Raw genomic sequence first — 11,065 nt, 5'->3', positions numbered from 1 at the left:
TAGCGTAGTGCTTACGAATCAGGCTTCGAGCCGCAAGGTCAGCAGGTCAAAACTAACAGCTTTTCCACGGGAGAAAGATGAGGCTTTCTGTTCCCATAAACGGAAACCCTATGCAGGGTCACTATGAGTCGGAACTGATTCTGTGGCACACAACAACAACAACAACTGCCCCGTAAATGCCCTGTGTATGGTTTGTCTTCCATTGCTGCTATTCCATGAATACTCTACTCTCTTGGTAGCACTGTTTCTGCTAAAGTCAGTAAAAATTTCCCTTTCTTCTATTTTAATTTTTTTTTTAACTTTTAGTTAATGGAAAATTTATAACAAATTTTTAAAATAGATGGTACAATGAACCTGATTTACCCATTGTCCAACTTCAGCAGTTATCGGTACACGGTCAGTCTTGTTTCATCTATACCCCCCATTCTCCTCTCCCATGGATAATTTTGGAGCAAATCCTAGACATCACATTATTTCATCTGTAAACCTTCCATAAGATAGAGTCTTTAAGAATATAAAGCCACACCACCATTGATCAGCATATGTCTGTTTAAGTCTCCTAATCTACAGGTTTCTCATACATAAGGTTTTGTGTTTGTCTTTTTCACCCTTGTAATCTGTTGTTGTTAAAAGGACCAGGTCACTTTCACAGTCTGGATTTTGCTTATTGTATTCCTGTGGCATCTTTAAACATGTTTCTCTCTCCCTTGTATTTCCTATAAAATCAGTAGTTAGATATAATATTTTAAATTTAGGGTTGATTGTGTTTTCAAGTCAGTTTTCTTCCCCAAATCTCATACTCTATCTCAGCTTCTTATGGTGCCTTCTTCCCAAAAGTCAGCCCTGTGTTTGTGGAATACTGTCCCTAGATTGTGTGTTTCTTAATGGTAGAGGCAATGGCCTCCTCTGTCTCCTACATCACTATACAAGAGGGCTTCAAAAGTTTGAGAAAAAGTTCCCTTATCTTTTAATTCCATTTTTCCATGAATTTTTTGAAGTTCCTTCATAAACCAACCAACACAGCTATTGCTGCCAAGTTGATTTCTACTCATAGTGATCCTTTAGGACAGAGTAGAATTGCCCCCAGAGGGCTTCAAAGGCTATAATCTTTATGGAAGCACACTTCCACATTGTTCTTCCTCAGACTGGTTAGTGGATTTGAACTGCTGACCTTTTGTTTATCAGCCCAAAGAAATCTTATATTGTTGTTAGGTGCCATCAAGTCAACTCCAACTCTTAAGGATCCTATGCATGACAGAATAAAACATTGCTCTATCCTGTGCCAGCTTCACAATAATTATGTTTGAGTCTACTGTTGAAGCCACTGTTATCAGTCCATCTCATTGGGGTTTGCAAAACATTTGACACCAACCATCCTTCTTAACAGCACTCTCTACCTAACTTGATTTGATGATTCATTGCCATGGCCACACAGGGCTCAGACACCACACTCACAGTTATGGGGCTTATTAGAGACGTTAACAAGTTATATATAATTCAGAGTCAGAAATGCCCAGGACACAGTTCTTTGAGTCAGGGTAGCCTCTCCTCAGTCTTGCCCGCAGCCAGGCATCTCCCTGCCCAGTCAGTGTTACAAACCACTTTTATAGCTGCCGATAAATACCCACAAGACACTTCATTCCACCATAAGCCTCAGTCATAAGGCACTCGGCTCTAGTTCTATGGATCAGCAAATCTGACTCCCCTAATTAAGTGTCTGATGGTGTACCCCATTTTATAAGCAAGTCTCCTGCCCAATGTCACTTAGTTTTACCTGCTCTCTGGGCTGGGAAGCCCACCGCTCTGTCTTGTGCTCTGGCTCTAGATTCTACTGCTGCTTCTCTGCCACTTTCTGCTTCCGGGTCAAGAAGGTTCAATGTGCAGGGATCTTTGGGTCTAAAAGGATACACTCCACTCCGGCTCTTCTTTGATGATAGTGAAATCCTCCATTCCTGTTTCTAACATGGGTGTAAAGGCTCATTTTATACCCATGTCAAAGTTCCAAGTTTTCACAATTAAACCTGTTAACAGTCACTCTAAACTATAATCCATTAGCAAGTAATCCATTAGCATCCTTCCCCATCTTTGGTGGGAGTTTACAAAGACTGAACCCTGGTGTGGTGCTGTAAGATAACTGCTAGGTTGGCAATTCAAACACACCAGTTACTCTTGGAAACCCTATATAGGATTGCTATGAGTTGGAACTGAGTCCACAGCAGTTAACAACAAAAACAACAACAAATTCATATGCGTATATTGATGAAAGGGAACTGCTTATCGCCGTTAGCTCTGATAACTTCTCTACTAAATGTGTGGTGTGTGCCTTTAGGAAAATACAACGTACGTTTTTATTCTTCATAGTAGGTTGAGAATTAACTTTCCAAAACCTTTTCCATCTCCTCGGTTATTGACAGTAAACAACACTATAAGAAAGAGAACAGGCAAGGACATTGGGTCTTTTCACTAAATTTCTTTCCCTCATTAGTCATTCTGAGTCGCTGTATTCGTTTTTCATGGATCATTATTCACCATTTACATCTTACTAAGTCCAGTGCCTCTCCTTTGAAATATGTTTGCTCTTCAGCTAAAAAAAGACTGCTTTTCTAGATAAATGGATGAAATATAATATTATCTATAGATATTAACTCTCCTGTTAATAAATAAAAGTAGTACATCATTTCATAGTGAGGAAAAGACCATGAGCTTTTTAACTATACTATGTCCATACTCAATTAGCCAGACCGGTAAAGTATATGGTAGGAGGCAGCCTGGGAGTTTGCTGAAGCAATTATTCGGCCTCTTCATCTATAAATAATAGTTTAAATAACTTCCTGTTCTTGCTCACTTGACTGAAATAGCCAATCAAATTCAAAGAATACATAGCATCATTGATTTTTCCAAAAATAGACTAACATACTGGTGTTTGTCTTTGGTTATTAACAACTCAAAGCTGTTGATAAATTTACCAAGCTTTTGGGTTTTTGGGAGTAGAGTTTGATAATTACCAAAGAGCTGTGTCCTATATTCTGTTGCATATTGTGGTTGTTATGTGTCATGGAGTCGGTTCCCACTCATAGCGACCCTGAACAGGCTATTGCATATTAAACTGTCTTTATTCTTTTGGAAGGTTTAACAATAAGGAAAGAAATCTTATCATGCAACATAATAGTACAAGTAAACAAGTTGCCAGATTTTGGAGATGAATTTGCATTTCATTAATTTTGATCCTGATACCATAATGATTCTTTTTACCCCAAAGTACCATATGACTAATTTGAGCCCAGGCCCCTCAACATTTAAGCATACATTTTCATTTATATTATATATGGGAGCTTAGTGGCACCATATGATAAGCACTGGACTGTGAACCACAAGGTCTGCACCTACCACCCATTCCACTGGAGAAAGATGAGGCTTTCCACTCCCACAAAGATTTGAAAGTCTTGGAAACCCTATACAAGGTAGCTATGAGTCGGAACTGGGTAGCTATGAGTCAGTTCCAACTCATAGAGACCTATACAGGGTTTCCAACCTGTTTGAACCACCAACATGTGGTTAGCAGTCCAGTGCTGATCCTCCAGCACCACACCAGGACTCATATATATAGTTGTTGTTGTTGTTAAGTGCCAGAGTCGATTCCGACCCATAGCGACCCTGTACAAGGTTTCCAAGGAGCAACTAGTGAGCTTGAACCACCAACCTTGTAGTTCAAATGGCTTTGCAGTCTGGCGCATTACCTCACAGTGCCACACCAGGAATAAATAAATAAATATATATATATATATTCCAACTTGCCTTACAGTCCCATGCATTAACCCGCAGCACCACACCAGGACTTCATGTGTATACACACACACACACGTATATATTTAAATATATGCATATACGCGGGTGAGTCAAAAATTATCCGCACTCTGGTTTGCCTGTCCATGTCTTCAGCTGATAACAACATTGAGCATGCATGTGAAATGATTCTGTTGAATAGGCTAGTGACAGTGGATTATGTGGCAAATCGTTTGCAAATCAGCCATGGCTCTACCTATGAAATAATCCATGACAGACTTGGTATTGGAAATGTTTGTGTGAGATGGGTACTGAAACAACTCACAGGAGAGCATAAATAGAAGCATTTGGACATCTGCAAACAAAATTTGGATGGATGCTCACAGAAGGGTTAAAGTTTTGTAAAAACAAAAAAATCATTACTGGTGATAAGACATAGATTCATTACTTTGAGCTTGAGAATAAATGACAGACCAAGTAAAAGTTCATCCTTAATCACCGACCAAGAAAAAGTTCAAAAATCAACCATTGACAGGAAAATTGATGCTTGCAGTTTTTTGGGAGTCTCAAGGGCCAGTACTGGAACACTATCAGGAAAAAGTTCAACAATCAACAGTGTTCATTACAGTGAGCTACTCATTGATGAGTTAAAGCTTAAACTTGTGATAGAGGCAGAGGACTGCTATCCAAGGGCACTGTGATCTTGCATGACAATGCGCATCCATATACCTCTGCCCACATTGTTGACACTCTGCACAAACTTCCTTTTCAAGTGTTAAAAGCATCCTCCCTAGAGTCCTGATCTTGCTCCATTGGACTTTCCCCTGTTTGGTCCCTTGAAAGCAGCCCGCCCATTAAGGATGAAGATTCACCTCCAGTGAAGAAGTAAAGACAGCAGTGCATTTGTGGCTTGCAGCTCAGCCTAAAACATTTTTAATAAGGGAATATGAAAGCTTGTTGACAAATGGACAAAGTGTATTGTAAAGCAGTGAGATTGTGTCGAAAAATGACATATTTTCTTCTCTAACAGTTTATTTAAATAAATTCTGCAGCCAGAGTGTGAATAATTTTTGACTCAGACTCCTGTGTGTGTTTGTTTGTGGAGTTTTAAATGGAATGCCAACAAAGATGATATTTGAGGAAGCTTGTGCCTGCTCAAAGAGGATATGAAGTTGGTCGAGGTGTTACATGTGACCTAAACCTCTGTGTGCATAAAGAACAGCCTTTGGTTTGTGGCTTTCCTTGTCATGGAGAGACCTTTGTTAATTTTGTTAAATAGCTCTTTTGTTGTGTTTAGGTGGATTTTGAATATTAATGGAAGGAAAGAAAAACCAAGAACAGGTTTAGCCAAACTCCTAAAATTTGGCTCCATCAGGAGTTTCATCTCCATTTTGTAGCCTCAACTAATCCTCTACAGTTTCTTGCCAGAGATTTCTTAAGTCTTGAGACTTATAAAGATGCTGGCAAGAAACTGCAGTGCATCAGCAGGAACAGGTTGCAAAATGAAGACAAAGCTTCTGGCAAGACAGGGGAAGATGAATAGTGGCCAGGCCACAAAATGGAGATGAAGCCCCAGTGGTGAAAGATCACTGTGGTCAGGGTCCAGATGCAGAGACGGGATGTTCCTCCATTTGGGGAGTCATGTAGGGTGAGCCTCTAGGTCCAGCTGACAATTAGGAACAGCAGAGGAGGGGCATCCTTTGCCAGAGGATGTTAAAATCCTTTAGAACTGGGAGTGCTCAGATGACCCAGAATGATCAATGGATTAAATTCACAACTCTACTCTGATCAACAGTGTGAGACCAGCTGGAAATGCTACTGGGTCAGATACTGAAAATAAAGCCTGCAAAAGACACCAGAAAAATTTGATGAATGCTATTTTGTAGAGGAAAATTTGTACCCAAAGATACTCACTGTATTACTAATATTGGATTCTTATAGCCTTGTTCTTTTAGTTGTTGTTGTTGTGTGCTGTTGAGTCAATTCCAACTCATAGTTACACTGTACAGGGTTTCCAGTGAACAGTTGGTGGATTTGAACCACTGACCTTGTAGTTTGCAGTCCAGTACTGATCGTACAGCACCATATGTCCTTCTCACTCCCCATCCTTATCACCTCCCCACTCAGCTTCCTCTTCCTTCCCTACCTTTTCTGATTCTCTCCATTTTTTTTTTCCTTTGCCTTCTCTTCCATTTCCCTGGCCTCCTCCTTACTCTTCCTCCTTTAAAATATAAATTTTCTCTCAGTAGCTTTATCAATTCTTACAGTGTTAAGTAAAAAATTCCCCAAGGATAGGAATATTTCTACTTTAATTTCAGCATCTAGTTGTTTCAAAAATAGTTGGATAAATTGTGTTTGCTAAAGCTAATTTAGTAATGTTGCTCTAGTTTATACGATGGAAACATTTCAATTGAGACATGTAACAGGGAGAATAAGAAAGGCATTATTTAACACAAGTCAATAATATATCTTTAAGGAAACAAAATATTTTGAACTTATGAATATAAAAATTTCAAAACCAATGACTTCTTCATTGCACATATCTTCTTTAAACAACTATACACATGGGCCTCACCAGATGGAATACACAAAAATTAAATTGACTACATCTGTGGAAAGAGATGGTGGGAAAACTCCATATCATCAGCTAGGACAAGACCAGGAGCAGACTGTGAAACAGACCATCAATTGCTCATGTGCAAGTTCAGGCTGAAGCTGAAGAAAATTAAAACAAGTCCACTAGAGACAAAATATGACCTTGAACATATCCCACTGGAATTTAGAGATCATCTCAAGAACAGATTTGATGCATTGGACTCTAAAGACCGAAGGCCAGAAGACTTTTGGGATGACATCAAGAACATCATACAGGAAGAAAACAAAAGGTCATCAAGAAGACAAGAAAAAAGTAAAAGACAAAAATGCATGTCAGAAGAGACTCTGAAACTTGTTCTCCTGTGTAGAGATGTTGAAGCAAATGGAAGAAATGAGGAGGTAAAAGAACTAAGTAGAAAATTTAAAAGAGCAGCTCGAGGAGACAAAGTCAAATATTATGATAAAATGTGCAAAGACCTGGAGATAGAAAACCAAAAGGAAAGAATATGCTCATCATTTCTCAAGCTAAAAACTGAAGAAAAAATTCAAGCCTCAACTTGAAATATTGAAGGATTCTATGGGAAAAATAATGATGCAAAAAGCATCAACATAAGATGGAAGGAGCAATACACAGAGTCACTGGACTACAAGCAAATGGTAGCTGTTCAACCATTTCAAGAGGTAGATATAATCAAAGCCAAAGATACTCAAGGAAGGAATCCAAGGTGCATTGAAGGCACTGACAAAGAACAAGGCACTGGCATTGATGGAGTACAAATTGAAATCTTTCAACAGACTGTTGAGACAATGGAGGCACTCACTCACCTATGCCAAGAAATTTGTAAAAAAACTACCTGGCCAACTGACTAGAAGAAATCCATATTTGTGTCCATTCCAAAGAAAGGTGACCCAACAGAATGCAAAAGTCATCAGACAATATCATTGATGTCTCATACAAGTAAAATTTTGCTGAAGATAATCCAAAAATGACTTCAAATGTACATTGACAGAGAACTTCCAGAGGTACAAGCCAGATTCAGATGAGAATGTGGAATGAAGGATACCATTGCTGATGTCAGATGGGTCTTGGCTGAAAGCAGAGAATACCAGGAAGATGTTTACCTGTGCTTTATTGGCTGTGCAGAGGCTTTAGATTGTGTGGATCATGACAAGCTTTGGACAACATTGCAGAGAATGAGTATTCCGGAACACTTAATTGTGCTCATGTGGAACCTGTACATAGACCAAGAGCCAGTTGTTCTCACAGGACAATGGAACACTGCATTGTTTAAAATTGTCAAAGGTGTGTGCCAGGGTTGTATTCTTTTACCATAATTATTCAGTCTGTATGTTGAGCGCATAATTTGAAAAGCTGGATTATATGAAGAAAAATGGGGCATCAGGATTGTAGAAAGACCGATTAATAACCTGAGATATGCAGATGATACAACCTTATTTGCTGAAAGTGAAGAGGACTTAAAAATCCTTACTGATGAAGCTCAAAAACCCCAGCCTTTGGTATGGGTTTACACCTTAATGTAAAGAAGATAAAAATCCTCACCACTGGACCAATAACTAACATCCATATAAATGGAGAAAAGATTGAAGTTATTAAAGACTTCATTTTGCTCAGATCAACCACTCAAGGAAGCAGCAATCAAGAAATTAAGCACTGTAGTGCATTAGGCAAATCTGCTGTACAAGACTTCTTTAAAGTATTTTAAGAGCAAAGATGTCAGTTTGAGGACTAAGGTGAGCCTAACCCAAGCCAAGGTATTTTCAATAACCTCATTTGCATGTGAAAGTTGGACAGTAAGTAAGGAAGACCGAAGAAGAATTGATGAGTTATGGTGTTGGAGAAGCCCATTAAAAGTACCATGGACTGCCAAAAGAACAAGCCAATCTGTATTGGAAATACAGCCAAGAGTGCTCCTTGGAAGCTAGAGTGGCCAGCCTTCGTCTCACATAGTTTGAACATATTGTCAGGAGAGACCAATCCCTGGAGAAGGATGTCATATTTGGTAAAGTGGAGGGTCTCAGAGAAAAAGAGGAAGACCCCCAACGAGATGGATTAGCACAGTGGCAACAGCAATGGGCTCAAGTGTAGCAACGATTGTAAGGTTGGCACAGGAATGGGCAGCATTTCGTTCTGTTGTGCGTAGAGTTGCTATGAGTTGGTACTGACTCAATGACACCTAACAACAACAACAAATGAATATCTGTTTTTAGCCTTAAAAAGAGATAGAGAAATTAAGAAAGATGTAATTATAATAAAAATTGTCAACTGGTAATAATGCAGTGTTTGTATTGCTGTTAAAATGCCACAGAGTCAGTTCCAACACATAGTGTCTCTGCATAGGGTTTCTGAGGATGTAAATCTTTGTGGGAGCAGAAACCTTCTTCATCTTTCTCCTGCAGAGTGACTGGTGGGCTTGACCCACCGAGCTTGTGGTTCCCAGTTTAGTGCTTCACAGCACTCCCAATAACGCAATATAAAATCTATAAAATATGACCACAACCCAAGTATATACTTTGAGTGGATCAAATACAGGGAAAAAATTTTTTTCAAATTGTTTTTACTGTAGTTGATTATGTACCTGAACCTCTCCTGTGTTCTTATACACCCCCACAGACAGAATACATTCTTACTGTTGATTCTCTGTGGATACATCCTGTCTCGTGCATAGGGTAATATTTTAAGTGCTGTAGAGTCAGTTACCAACTCATAGCGACCCTGTATAGGGTTTCCCAGGAGCAGGTCGTGGGTCTGAACCACCCACCTTGAAGTTAGCAGTCCAGTGCTTATCCTCCAGTGCCATGCCAGGACTCTGAACAGAGTACTAATGTGCCAAAATTAACACAAAGCAGTGAGAAAAGCCAAAAGAAGTGTTGGTATGAGCTAAGGGGACAGATGGCATTTTGACCATTCTAATAAACTAATTTACTCCTTTTAAGTCTCCAGGAATATGTTGTGTGAAGACTGCCTTACATTTAGATCAGTGTTTCTCATTTCCAAACCTTTATCAGTTTTACAAAAATCCCCATTTTTAAAGGATGCTTAGAAACAATTTTCAGTTTAAGTGGTCAAAACACAATGAACAAATTTAGTATATTTCATTTACCTTAAAAGCTTCTCACTTTCTATCTATCAACCATTGTCTATTTTGTCACATCAATCAGTATACCACAATTAGTAATTTTAGAAAGAACATCATAGATAGCTATATTTGTAACCTTGGGTAGAGCTAAGTTCATGGACTTGTTAGTTCATAGCACAGTACCTAACCTGTACAAGAACTTGAGTCTCTTATCTTTTTTCATTTCTTCATCCAGCACTACTCTATCCCCATTAATAATGTTCATGGCTGTTCATATAGCCCTAAAATGTGAAGGAAACTCAAAAAGGTTGTGAAAAACTTCCATTGTATTTTCATTGAGTTTTCCATTAACTTTTTTTGAAGTTCTGTCACACTAGCCAAAGGGTTAGCAGTTGAAACCCACCTGGAAACATGTTGGAAGACAGGTCTGGAGATGTGCTTCTGAAAGGTCACCACAACCTTAAAAACCCCATAGAGACTGGTGAAAGGAGATGGGGGTAAGACTCTTGTGGTTCAACAGTGAATAATTGCTATCAGGACTGATTGTGAGTGTTGCAAATGTAAAGGTAGACATTTTGTAACAAGAGGAAGTGAGTGGTTGATCTTGCAGCCCAGGAGTGGAGGACACTGGGACCATCAAGGGAAAAAAGTGTAGTGCGGGACCCTATCCAGAGAAGCAGCAACACTAGAAATGGAGGCAAAGACAACATGGAGCGATGGGGCAGCTGGGAATCTAGACTCATGGAGGGAGAGGGGCTGTGTGCTGGTGGCCGGAGGCAGGCTTGCAGGGTGTATACCCTTTGGTTGATTGAATGCTTATATATTCCTGAGTGCTTTAGGGTACATCCAAAAAAACAGAGAGATTGGAAGCAAATTCTGTTGAGTGATGATGCATGGAAGAGGGGATTGTAATCATTGCAATGAAACGAAATATGATAGGATGAACGTAAAGCTGATGTTCTCCCACGTACACTATCACTCAATGCACAATAAACAACAACAACAACCAAAAAAAAAACGTATAGAGCAGTTGTATTCTGCACTCATGGAGGCACTGTGAATCAGAATATATGAGAAGGCAACAATAAAACAAAAAGTATAGTGTTGTTTGGTGAATTTTATATAAATTATACTTTTAATTTGCATGATTTACTAAGAATCTTATTCAGTTTCTTACATTCACTTGGTTTATACTTTTAAGGTCTTTTCTTTTATGTCTTGGTTGTTGAATTTGATTGCAGGCATCGACCACGGTTTTCTTTTTATTCCTATAGTGATAAGCAGCAAGGTTGCCTTTAGTTTGCTGTGGTGAACATCCATACAGTACACTAGACTGCCCTCTGGAAAGACTGTGCCAGTTTAGTACAGCAGTGCTTGACAAGGCTCATTTTCCTGTATCAGTACCAAAACTTGGTATTATCTGAATTTATGATTTTTTCTAATCTTATGACATCTTGCTTTAATTTATATTTTTCCTAATATTACAAGTCTGATCACATTATTCCCTTTTAGTCATTTAAGTTTCTTCTTGTAATGTGAATTACTTATTCATATTTTACCCATTTAAGATTTTTACTATCTTTTTATTG

General features: G+C 38.9%; 1 protein-coding gene across 2 annotated transcripts in view; it reads left to right on the top strand.

Moving 5' to 3' along the window:
* Positions 1-11,065, top strand: part of BRE (brain and reproductive organ-expressed (TNFRSF1A modulator)) — a 746,464-nt gene that overhangs the window by 537,319 nt on the left and 198,080 nt on the right. The gene's annotated exons all lie outside the window — the stretch shown is intronic.

The sequence above is a fragment of the Chrysochloris asiatica genome, unplaced genomic scaffold (genome assembly GCF_000296735.1).
Source record: "Chrysochloris asiatica unplaced genomic scaffold, ChrAsi1.0 scaffold00016, whole genome shotgun sequence".
Classification (NCBI taxonomy): Eukaryota; Metazoa; Chordata; class Mammalia; order Afrosoricida; family Chrysochloridae; genus Chrysochloris; species Chrysochloris asiatica.
Note: the sequence above shows the minus strand (reverse complement) of the source record. Positions and strands in the feature narration are given on the sequence as shown.